We start from the raw sequence: 11,973 nt of genomic DNA, 5'->3' as shown, positions 1-11,973 counted from the left end.
TTCAGGAGCAAAGATGTCAGTTTGAGGACTAAGGTATATCCAATTCAAGTAATTTTAAGTAGCCCCATATGCATTTAAAATGTACACAATGAATAATGAGGACTATAGAAGAATTGATGCATTTGAATGATGGGGTTGGAGGAGAATATTAAAAGTACCATGGACTGCCAGAAGAACAAACCAATCTGTGTTGGAAGAAATATACCTGTAATTGCCAGACTGTGTTTCTCATATCTCAATCTCATATTAGGAGAGTCCAGTCCCTAGAGAAGGACATCATGCTTAGTAAACTAAAGGGTCAGTGAAAAATGAAAGACCCCCAATGATTTGTTGACACAGTGGTATCAGCAATGAACTCAAGCGTAACAAGATTGTGAGGTTAATGCAGGAGCAAGCAGTGTTTAATTCTGTTGTGTATACGGTCACTATGAGTTGGTACCAACTTGAAGGCACTAACAACAACAAAGATTTACAGCCTCAGAAATGCTATGCAGCTTCCTATTGAGTCAGAACTGATGCGGTGGCCCACAACCACCACTATCATCATATAAAACAGTGGTGTACCAGAGTGGTTGTGGTTATTAGGTGCTATCGAGTTGGTACCAACTCCCAGCACAACAGAACGAACCACTGCTTGATCCTAGGTCAACCTCACAACTGTTGCCACGCTTGAACCCATTGATGCTGCCACTTTGACAATCCATCTCACTGGGGGTCTTCCTCTTTTTCTCTGGCCCTTCACCGTACCAAACATGATACCCTTCTCCAGCAACTGGCCCCTCCTGACAATATGTCCAGAAATATGCGAGATGAAGTCTGGCCATCCTGGCTTTCAAAGAGCACTCTGGCTGCACTTCTTCCAACACAGATCTGCGGCAAGGAGGTATTGCCTTGCCTCTGTTCCAGGTAGCCCTCTACCAAAATGGGTCCCTAGAAGGGTATGATATAGAGAAATCACTTCCAAACTGATTTCCTCAGCGACTGAATATGACTGGGCAGGTTCACTAGGTCAAGTTATACTTTTCCCTAATGGCAGCTGCTGGTGTACCAAGAGTCGTAATACGACAAGGTTAAAATCAAAAGCTATATTTCACAAAAACTAACCATCCATATCTCTTTGTATATTCATTTACAGGCCTGCTTAGAATGGTTTTCACCTAATACTCATGTGTATTCATTTTTCCTCTGCGTGGCTTTTATATTAGCAGTATAAGTGCATTATAGTACATATACGTGATATAACTTACATATTCTTAAAATTCTAGGTTGTTTTTAGTTTCTTAAATGTAAATACAGGAGAAAAATAGTAATTTTACAAACAAATAGACAATCTGACACAGTGGTTTAACAATTCATGATGTAAGATGTTATAATAATTTTAAGGATCCATTCGAAGGTTTATTTCCCCATCTTCTAGATCGTACATTGGCCAAGCTGTATTACAGTAAAGCACCATTTTCTTTGATGTCATAGGAAGGAACCCATACAGAAATCATCTAGAAATATGGCTTACAGCACTTTTCTTTGGGATTGATGCCTATATTTATTTTAGATACAGAAGTTAACCTTAACAGAAACAGAAGGGACACTTTTAAGACATTACTTCCTGCCTATTATGCCCCAATGTGCACACGGAGAATAAAGCCACGGTGAGTGCCGGACACACAGGGCTAAAGACTCCCAAGAAAAGATTCTTGGCAGCACTGCTTGGAGAGTTCAGTTACTGTGCTTCTGGGCTCACCTGTCCAAGCAGCCAGCAGGCCTCTCATGGAGGTGCATTCACAACAGACAGACAGCATCCAGATTTTACTGTTCATATGACTTCCAAGCATCTCTTAGCTTTGGAGAGTTTCGAACCAGGAGTCCACTCTGAACTAGCAGTGAGGACTGTCTCCCTAAGCCATATGAGATTTTACTACCAGGCCAGTGCCAGACAATTCACTCTTGCCACACACTACTGCCCACAAGACCTCCTTTTTTTAAAAAAAAATCATTAACATATATTCTAAGACTGTTGGCTCACTATGAGAACTCCCCATAGCACCTAAGTATTCCATAGCTGGAGCCAAGGAAGAACACAGACCGGAGCAACAAGCCACACTTCGGCTACTTGCACTCAACCAATCATACAGAGTTGATGGCTGTTCCACTCCCCCTTAGGGGAGTTTCCTGAGGCCTCTAGGTGAGACCTTGGAAGGAGATCAGCCTTCCACTTCTCTCCATAGGGAGAGGTCTGACTGGGTTTAATCCAGGCCCTGGGCCCTTACCTGTTCCAGAAGTCCTGGGTCCATTCTCTAGTTCAACCTCTCCTTTCTAGTCCAATCAGGAGAAGTAGGTACAGTGGCTGGCTGTCCCCACTCGGAAGAGGAGGAACCGTCAAATGTGGCAGTAGTGTGTCATCTTGTCCAGCAAAGGAAGTTCGCCAACAGCCACTCCCCAACTCCAAGCTCAAGGGGCCGATCAGAGAACCAAACGTTAGAGCAGTTTTAGATTCTAGAGTGTTGCAACAGCTTTAGACCCATGAGTATCATGGCAGCCCTAGGCCAGAGAGTGTCACAGCAACTCTGAGCCCGAGAGTGCCACAGTAGCTCTGGATCTGGGGCTGTTGCGGCAGCTCCAGGTCAAAGGGTGGCGCTGAAGGTCTTGATCCATCGTCGAAGAAACCGAGGCCATTTGGAGAAGTGAAGCAGAGTTCCAGATTTTATTAAGCTGGCTGACTCAGAGAAGCTAGCTTCTCCAGATTCTGAGTTCGGAATGGAGGAGCTAGGGTGCTGACCTGTTTGAGGAAGGGAGGGAAACAAGGGGGATTGGTACAGTTAGACGACCTGATTAGCATTCTAGCTTGTCTCCTAGGTGAGGAAGATTGGTCCCATTCAGTAACCTGATTAGCATTCTAGCTTGTCTCTTGGGTGACAAAGAGGCAGTTAATGTTTCTACCTTTTCTCAGTACCTTGGATTCTGAAACACATGGTATCTCCAGGAATTGGAATTGACCCGATAGGAACTTTTTTGTTGATGTTTAATGCTGAGCACTAGGGCCATTTAGTCACCTGGGCACCAATCTCTCTATACCACCTCCATCTGCCCCTGCATCTCTCCTAGCCCTGGCCCTGAATTGGCCTGACCCTCTGAGATTTTGATTCAAATTCAACACTTTTTTCTATTCTCTTTTACTTAGACACAATTTCCTATAATCTCTTTGTTCTAGGTGTGGTGTTGTAGGATAAGCACAGGACTGCTAACCAGAAGGTCACTGAGTTTAAACCCACCTATCACTCCTTGGAAACTCTATATAGGGGTCTATGAGTCAGAATCTGACTTGACAACACTATATAACAACAACTTTCTACAGGAGCCCTGATGGTACAGTGGTTAAGCAGTCGAGTGCTTATCCTACAGTGCCACATCAAGACTCCTTATATGATTTTAGGAGTCCTGGCTGGTGCTGTGGGTTAATGTGCTGGACTGCAAGGTCAGTTTGAAATGAAAGGTCAGCAGTTCAAGCTTACCAGCCGCTCCTCAGAAACCCTCTGTACGGTCACTTTGAGCTGGAACTGACTCCATAACAGTTAAAAACAATAACAACAATGTCTAATTCCATAAAACATTGTTAGTAAGAAAAAGAATGTTAAATTAAAATTTCTATTAACTATAAAATTTACTGAATGCCTACACTATGTCAGCACTTCACTGGAATATCAGAAGACTAAGGGCTTCTCCTCCTCAAAGTAGAGAAAGTAAGTTATAAACTGCAGCAATCAAGGGACCTATTCACTTCCTGTCTGCATAAAAATAAGAGGAAGCTTTTCTTCATTTGCATAAGAAATGACACCTCTAAGGTCAATCACTCCCCAGGTGCTCTGAACTTGTTAGAAAAGAAAAGAAAGGACTGTCTCTTTGAGGGCACAGGAATTCAATGCACAAGAACAAGCCATTTATAAGTCAAATGCTTCCTAAATATGGAACTGCAGCTTTGAGCTGTGACTTCCTTAGAACAATGAGAGGTTTGCACTAGATGATTTCACATTTACCTCCTAGCTCTAGTCTACTTTGTCTTGCAGAGAAAGATTGGTAGGAAGCTTCCATGCTTTAGGAGTTTAGGATGCTGGTCATTTTATTGTGTCAAAAGTTATTGTGTCAAAAGTTTTCATACACAAGGAAGGAAGTAAACAGAGCTTTAGTATGAATAACACTTGACTGGGAAGAAGCAGCAGCCAAAAATCAGCGAGAGGGCAATTGCAGGTGTTAAGACTTAGGAGTGCATTCAGGAAAAGCATCCATCAAGAAAAGAGGATTCATTACAAGGTACTAGGGACATTGTGCCAACACACAACAACTTCATATGAAAGGAGCTCATCATATAAGAATTTCAAATAGGGGCAAATTAAACAAGGTCTCTTAAAATATGTCATATTTGGTATCCTGTCAAGCAATAATTTTCAAAAAATGGTAGGATTAGCATTAGACTGGGAACCACAAGGGCTGCGGGTAAAACCCAACACTTGCTCCTCAGAAACCCTGTATAGGGACTTTATGAATCAGAACCAACTCCACTAGCACTTAACAACAACATACAAATATAGAAGTGAATATGGGTTATAGATGTTATGTGATTCATTATTAATGTGGGAACTGGTGAGATGTTAGTTACAGTCAAGTCAAAAGATATATTTATAGAGTGTGTTTTTGTCGTTTAGTACCATCAAGTCAGTTACAACTCATAGCAACCCTGTATAGGGTTTCCAAGCAGGCTGGTAGAATTGAACCAGGGACATTGCAGTTCAAACCGAGCTTGCCTCCCAGTGTTTTCCTACAGTGCTGCACCAGGACTCCATGTATTTATAGATTGTTGTTGTTTCTGTTGTTAAGTGCTGTCAAGTTGGTTCTGACCCATAGAGACCCTGTATAGGATTTTCTAGGAGTGGATGGTGAACTTGTGAAAAATGCAGGCAACCTGGCCTTTTCCACACTTGGTAAATAATCTCAATTGCTAGAATGTGCCTGTCTGTAGACAAGAACTATATTGCATTGCTATCAGCTATAATTTACAGGGTTGTAAAATAGTCCTGAAGTTATAGTGGTGGTAGTGATGTGCCGTGGAGTTGATTCCGACTCATAGCGACCCTATACAGGTTTTCTGAGGCTGTAATGTTTATGGAAGCAGAAAGCCTCATCTTTCTTCTGCAGAACAGCTGATAGTTTCGAACTGCTGACCTTGAAGTTTTCAGCCAGATTCATAACCACTTCACCAGTGTGATGTTGTAGGATAAGTATTGGAAAGCTAGGCACAATGTCAGCAGTTCAAACACACCAGTCAACTCCTATTTATGGTTGCATTGATTCAGAACCCACTGGATGCCACGTAACAACAACAGCAGCAAAAATAGTCCTGTTGGCCCAGTAGTTAAGGGTGATTGGCTGATAATCAAAAGGACAGCAGTTCAATCCTCAGTTCTTCCATAGGAAAGAGATGGGCCAGTCTACTGTGAAGCTTTGTTGTTGTTGTTTAGTGCCACTGAGTCAGTCCAACTCCTAGAGATTGTGTACAGTGTTTTCAAGGAGCTGTTGGTGGATTTGAACTCCTGACCTTGTGGTTAACAATCCAGTGTGTGATAAATAACTCTTATGGCCATGGTCCATCTTTAGGAATTCATGAGATTGCTAGACTAGGCAGACAGATTGTTGATTTACATTCGGTGATACATAAGCAGGATGAATTAGGGAAAGGGAGGAAAGCAATCTCTTCTAATACTGGCTGTGGTGGTGGTTATGTGCTGTGGAGTTGTTCCGACTCATAGTGACCCTATACAGCGTTTCTGAAGCTGTAAATCTTTATGGGAGCAGAAAGCCTCATCTTTTTCCCATGGAACAGCTGGTAGTTTCAAACTGCTGACCCTGAGGTTAGCAGCCTGATTCATAACCACTATGCTACCAGAGTTCCTTCTTCTAATACTAGGAACTTTAAATAAGAATACAGTCATTAAGACCATGGGTGAGCCATTTTGTCTTCTCTGGAGGGAGGGAAAATGGGACGTGCTATAGAATTATATATGGGGAACTGGAACTGAAATAGGTGCTTCTTTTGGATATAGGAATAAAAACTCTTGGTGGTTGGCCACGTGGCACATTTGCCCGTGTCTATTGGATTGGGCACCCAATTTTGTAAAACCAAATAAAGAAAACCTCACTCTAACTAAAATGAATACAGATTGGATTACTTGAGCATTTGTCAGTATGGACAACTTTTCTCACAAGTACTTCTTCTATAGTACCTCACCAGGAGTCTATAAAGCTTTTGTTGTTGTTAAGTGCCATCAAGTCAGTTCTGACCCCTAGTGACCCTGTGTAGGGTTTACTGTGCTGCTGAGCTTGACTATGAACCTTCACTTCAAACAGACCTGGCAGTCCAGTGCATTAACCCGCAGTACCACACTAGGACTCTGTAAAGCTTTCCAGCCTTGGAAATCCTATAGGGACAGTTCTACTGTGTCCCTAGGACTACTATGAGTTGGAATTGACTACAATAACGGGCTTGGGTTATGGTAACATAGCTAAGAAGTTCCAGGGTTTTACAAAGGGTTAATATGCTAGGCTAGTAGTCAAAAGATTGGAGGTCTGCCTAAAGGCACCTCTGAAAAAAAGGCCTATTATCTACTGCCAAATAAATCAGCCATTGAAAACCAGATGGAGCAAAGATCTATGATTCATACAGAGGAGCCTTGAGTTGTATTGACTGACTCAGGGCAACTGGCTAAAATAGCACAAGGATGATGAAAGATGAGAATGCAATAATCTGGAAAGGTGTACTTGCAACAATAGGTAACATCCATTGAAACATGACTTTTTTTCTCTATATACCCCTGCAGTTCATGTTTACCAGCTGCTCCTGAGAACCCCATACAGGGTTGCTATGGGTCAGCACTGACTCAAAGGCATTTAAAAATAACAACATTGCAATGTAGGCTGGTTAGGGTACTGGAACTTCCTCTGAAATCCTCATTTTGAACCTACTTTCAGAGATCAAGGTTTCCAGCAGAGAATTCATAAAACCAAGACCAGTAAGGCTATTTATAATGACTCAATAAGTTCTCTAAATATATGACAGGAGAAAGCTTTTCAAGAGGCATTTGACAGTAAAATAGACATGAGAAACATCGATACACCGATACTGACTCAGTTTCTCTTGGTTAGGAGGTCACCGATGAGTTATCACAGGTGCTTACTGACAAACGCTCAAGAAATCAAATCTGTACTTATTTTAGTGAGAATGAGGTTTTCTTTGAGTTTGTAAAATCGGCTGCTCAACCCAGCAGTCACGGGCAGATGTGCCGCATGGACAGCTCACAAAGAGTTTCATTCCCATTTTCCTCCATGAGTTAGCATGCAGTTCACAATCTAGCCTGGATGGTGCCTGTGGCCTTAACAACTGTATTATTCAAAGTTCCTAGTCCTAGGGTAGATTTCTTTCCTCCCTACCCCAATTCATCCTGCTCACATATCCCTGGGTGTGAATCAACAACCTATGTCTGGTCTAGCAATCTCGCACTCCCTTTATTCCTATAGATGGACCATCTTGAGAATTTCTCACACATAGAATAGAAATGTGGGGCTAATCGATGTCATCAGAAATGGAGGGATAAAGCAAAGAGAGGGGATGTAGGTATGAAGGGGACAGGTAACAATGCTGAATTTATGAGAAAGTGCTGTCTCACCTGAAGTCAAAAGGATGAGTATACAATTGAGAATTCAGGAAAGGAAGTTTTTCTAGGCAGAAGGAGAAAGATTTTCAGAAACCCAGAGTAAATGAGAATACAGGTTGATAAGCAAAAAATCTATAAATTTATGGGAGAAAGACTTAACTAGTGAATAAAGTAACATTATAGAAAGGAGCTCTGGTAGCGTAGTGGTTACGAATCGGGCTGCGAACCTTAAGGTCAGCAGTTCGAAACTACCAGCCGCTCCGCGGGAGAAAGATGAGGCTTTCTACTCCCGTAAAGATTTACACCCTTGGAAACCCTGTACAGGGTCGCTATGGGTCGCGGAACCGACTCGACGGCACTTCACAACAACACAACAATATAAAGAATAAGGCAAAAAAAAGAAAAAGAAAGCCATATTTATAACACAGTCCTTTCTATTTATAATTGACTGGTAAGCTGAAAGTGAAGAGGACTTAAAAACATTTACTGATGAAGATCAAAGAGCACAGACTTCAGTATGGATTACATCTCAATGTAAAGAAAACAAAAATCCTCACCACTGGACCAATATACAACATTCTTATCAATGGAGAAAAGATTGAAGTTGTCAAGGACTTCATTCTTCTTGGATCAACACTCATGAAGAAGCAGCAGTCAAGAAATCAAATGATGTATTGCATTAGGCAAATCTGCTACACAAGACCTTTTTAAAGTATTGAAGAGCAAAGGTGTCAGCTTGAAGACTAAGGTGTGCCTGACCCAAGCCATGGTATTTTCAATAACCTCATATGCATGTGAAAGCTGGATAATAAATAAGGAAGACCTTAGAAGAATTGATGCTTTTGAGTTATGGTGTTGGAGGAGAATACTGAAAGTTCCATGGGCTGCCAAAAGAAACAATAGATCCATGCTGAAAGAAATGCAGCCAGAGTGCTCCTTGGAGGCCAGGATGGCCAAGCTTTGTCTCTCATACTCTGGACATATTTTCAGGAGGGACCAGTTGCTAGAGAAGGATATCATGTTTGGTAAAGTGGAGGGTCAGAGAAAAAGAGGAAGACCCCCAGCAAGATGGATTGTCTAATAGCAGCATTGATGGACTCAAGCATCATGCTTTTGGCAGCCCAAGGACCTTTCAATAGTGAGGTTGGCCCAGGATCGGGCAGTGTGTTGTTCTGCTGTCCATAAGTTTGCTACAAATTGGTACCAACTCAATGGCCCCTAACAACAACAACAGCAATCTCTCTAATATATAAAAATGATTTCAAAAGACATGATCATAGAGGAAAAAGTTATGGAAGAGGGGAAAGAATCATAGGTAATGAATGGCTAAGTGATTCAAAATAATCAGTAAATATTTGCAATTAAACTATATTACTGGAAATCTCAAAGGAAAAATATCAGTTTAATTACTTAACAAATTTTGGCCTATGTTTGTTAGTAAGATGAAATCCTAACTCTCTGTCTGGATACCAGGTGAAAAGAAATATCATATCTAGATTTATGTTGTTGTTGGCAAGTGCCATTGAGTCAGTTCCAACCCATAATGAGCCTGTGTAGAATTTCTGAGGAAGGTCATTCAAACCCACTTTGCAGTCCAGCACATTGAACCACAGCACCACATCAGGACTTCAGATTTACACTGCTTAGACTTAATGCATTTTTAAAGTTTAAAGAAATGCTAGAATTTGAAACACTCTTGGAAGCTTTGCGAGGTAAACTCCTTATTTTATGAAGACGAAAACTGAAGTTTTGAGAATTTGTCAAAGATGGTGGTGATTGTGTGTTGTGGAGTTATTTCTGACTCATAGCGACCCTGTATAGGGTTTCTGATGCTGTAAATCTTTACGGAAGCAGAAAGCCTCATCTTTCTCCCATGGAGTGGTTGGTAATTTCAGACTGCTGACCTTGAGATTAGCAGACCAACTTGTAACTACTATGCTACCAGAGCTCCTTACAGACAAAGGAGGGGCTGCACATTTTTCTTTAAAAAAAAAAAAAAAAAAGGAATTAAAAGATAATGGATTTTTGCATGAACTTTCTGAAGACATCTATGGTGCCCATATAACAAACAGTGATTAGACTTTTAGTCCTGGTATAGAGTTGTCAGGATAATGCAGTGGACCACAAGGTTGGTTTGAATTGCAAGATCAGTGGTTCAAAACAACCATCCACTCCTTTGAAACACTATATAAGGTTACTATGAGTCAGAACTCACTTGACGGCACTTAACAACAACAACAACAACAACACATACAAGCTCTGTCTGTCTGCTCTCTAGTGAAATATAGCATTACAGACATTTAAACTTTTTGTAGGGATGTTATAGTGAACTATAGACCTCCAAGTCAAATATGCTATGAAGCATCTCCTAAAGGTTTTAAGTAGAGAACAATTATGTTGCTGTTGTTAGTGCCATTGAGTTGCTTCCACCTCTATGTACAACAGAATGCAGATCTGCCCGGTCTTGCACCATCAACAGCAATAGATGTTGCTATGTTTGAAGACCCCATTGTTGCAGCCATTATGTTTAGCTTTCTTGAAGGTCTTTCCTTTTTTCATTGACCCCCTACTTTACTAAGCACATGTCCTCTAGGATCAGATCTTTCTTGCCAACAGGTCTAAAGTACTTGAAATAAATTCTCACCACCCTCTTTTTTAAAGAGGATTTTGACAGTACTTCATACAAAACAAATTTGTTGGTTCTTCTGCAAGTTCATTCTTTGTCAATCCCATAATTGGAAAGCAACCATTTTTGTATGGTTTAGCTTCCAAATGCAAATGAGACTTGGGTCAGATGCACCTTAGTCTTCAAAGTGACATCTTTGCTTTGCAACACTTTAAAAAGATATTTTACAATATATTTACTCAATGCAATATATCATTTGATTTCTTCACTGTTGTTTCCATGGACATTTATTGTGCATCCAAGCAAAATGAAATTCTTAACAATTTCAACTTTTTCTCTGTTTACCATGATGTTGATTACTAGTCCAGTTGTGAATACTTATCTTTTGTTTATGCTAAGGTGTAAGTCATAATGTAGTTTTTTGATCGCCATCACTAAGTTCTTCAATTTCTCTTAAAAGGATCACTGGTTAAACATTTGGCAACTAGAGGAAAAGTTAATGGTTCGAATCCATCCAAAGAAGAAAATCTGCTTTTGTAAACCTTTACAGCCTTGGAAACTCTCTAGCTTTCCTATAGGGTTTGTATGAGTCAAACTTAACTTGATAACAACAAATTTTTTGGTACTGTTATTAAACATACACAATAGAAAATGACTACCTTCTTGAGGTAGTCATACCTGTATTTAATTTCTCTTTTTATGTGCATTAAGATAATCTACTGCAAACAAAGATCATAATAAGAAGTATTAGGGGACGCTTAGATCCACAATCAACATTCATGGAGGCAACAATCAAGAAATCAAATAACGTATTGTAAATCTGTTGCACAAGACGTCTTTTAAAGTGTTAAAGAGCCAAGATAACATATTGTTTGAGGACTAAGATGTGCCTGACCCAATCCAGTATACTTTCAATTGCCTTGTATTCAGACAACTACATAAATATATGGCGTCCTGGTGAGAAGCTGTAGGATAAGCACTGGACTGCAAGGTCAGTTAGAACTACAAAGTCAGTGGTTTAAACCTACCAGTCACTTCTCAGAAACCCTATACATGATCACTATGAGTTGAGACCAACTTGAGGGCACTTAATAACATTTGCATGTGAAAGTTAAACAATGAATAAGGAAGACCATAGAAGAATTGGTGCATTTGAATTATTATGTTGGATAAAAATATTGAAAGTACCACGGGTTGCCAGAAGAACAAATCTATATTGGAAGAAGTATAGCTAGAATTCTCCTTAGAGCTAGTATGGCCAGACTTCGCCTTTCATATTTCGGACATGTTATTAGGAAGGACATGTTATTAGGTAATGTGGAGGGTCAGTGATACAGAGGCAGGTCTCAGATGAGATGGATTAACACAGTGACAGCAGTAACAACAACAATATTCAAACATAACAACAGTTGTGAGGATGGCATAGGATCTGGCAGTGTTTCTTTCTGTTGTGCATAGAATCCCTATGAGTTGGAACTGACTGGATGGCACCTAACAACAACAACAACCCTCATGGGATACTGATTAAGCTTTCAACTGAATGGCCAATAGTTCAAAACCACAAGCCAATCAATGGTAGAAAGATGTGGCATTCTGCTTCTGTAAAGAGTACAGCCTTGGAAACCATATGTTGTTGTTGTTGTTGTT

Source organism: Chrysochloris asiatica, unplaced genomic scaffold (assembly GCF_000296735.1).
Source record: "Chrysochloris asiatica unplaced genomic scaffold, ChrAsi1.0 scaffold00093, whole genome shotgun sequence".
In the NCBI taxonomy this organism is placed as follows: domain Eukaryota; kingdom Metazoa; phylum Chordata; class Mammalia; order Afrosoricida; family Chrysochloridae; genus Chrysochloris; species Chrysochloris asiatica.
The sequence above is the reverse complement of the archived record's forward strand: the minus strand, read 5'-3'. Positions refer to the sequence as shown.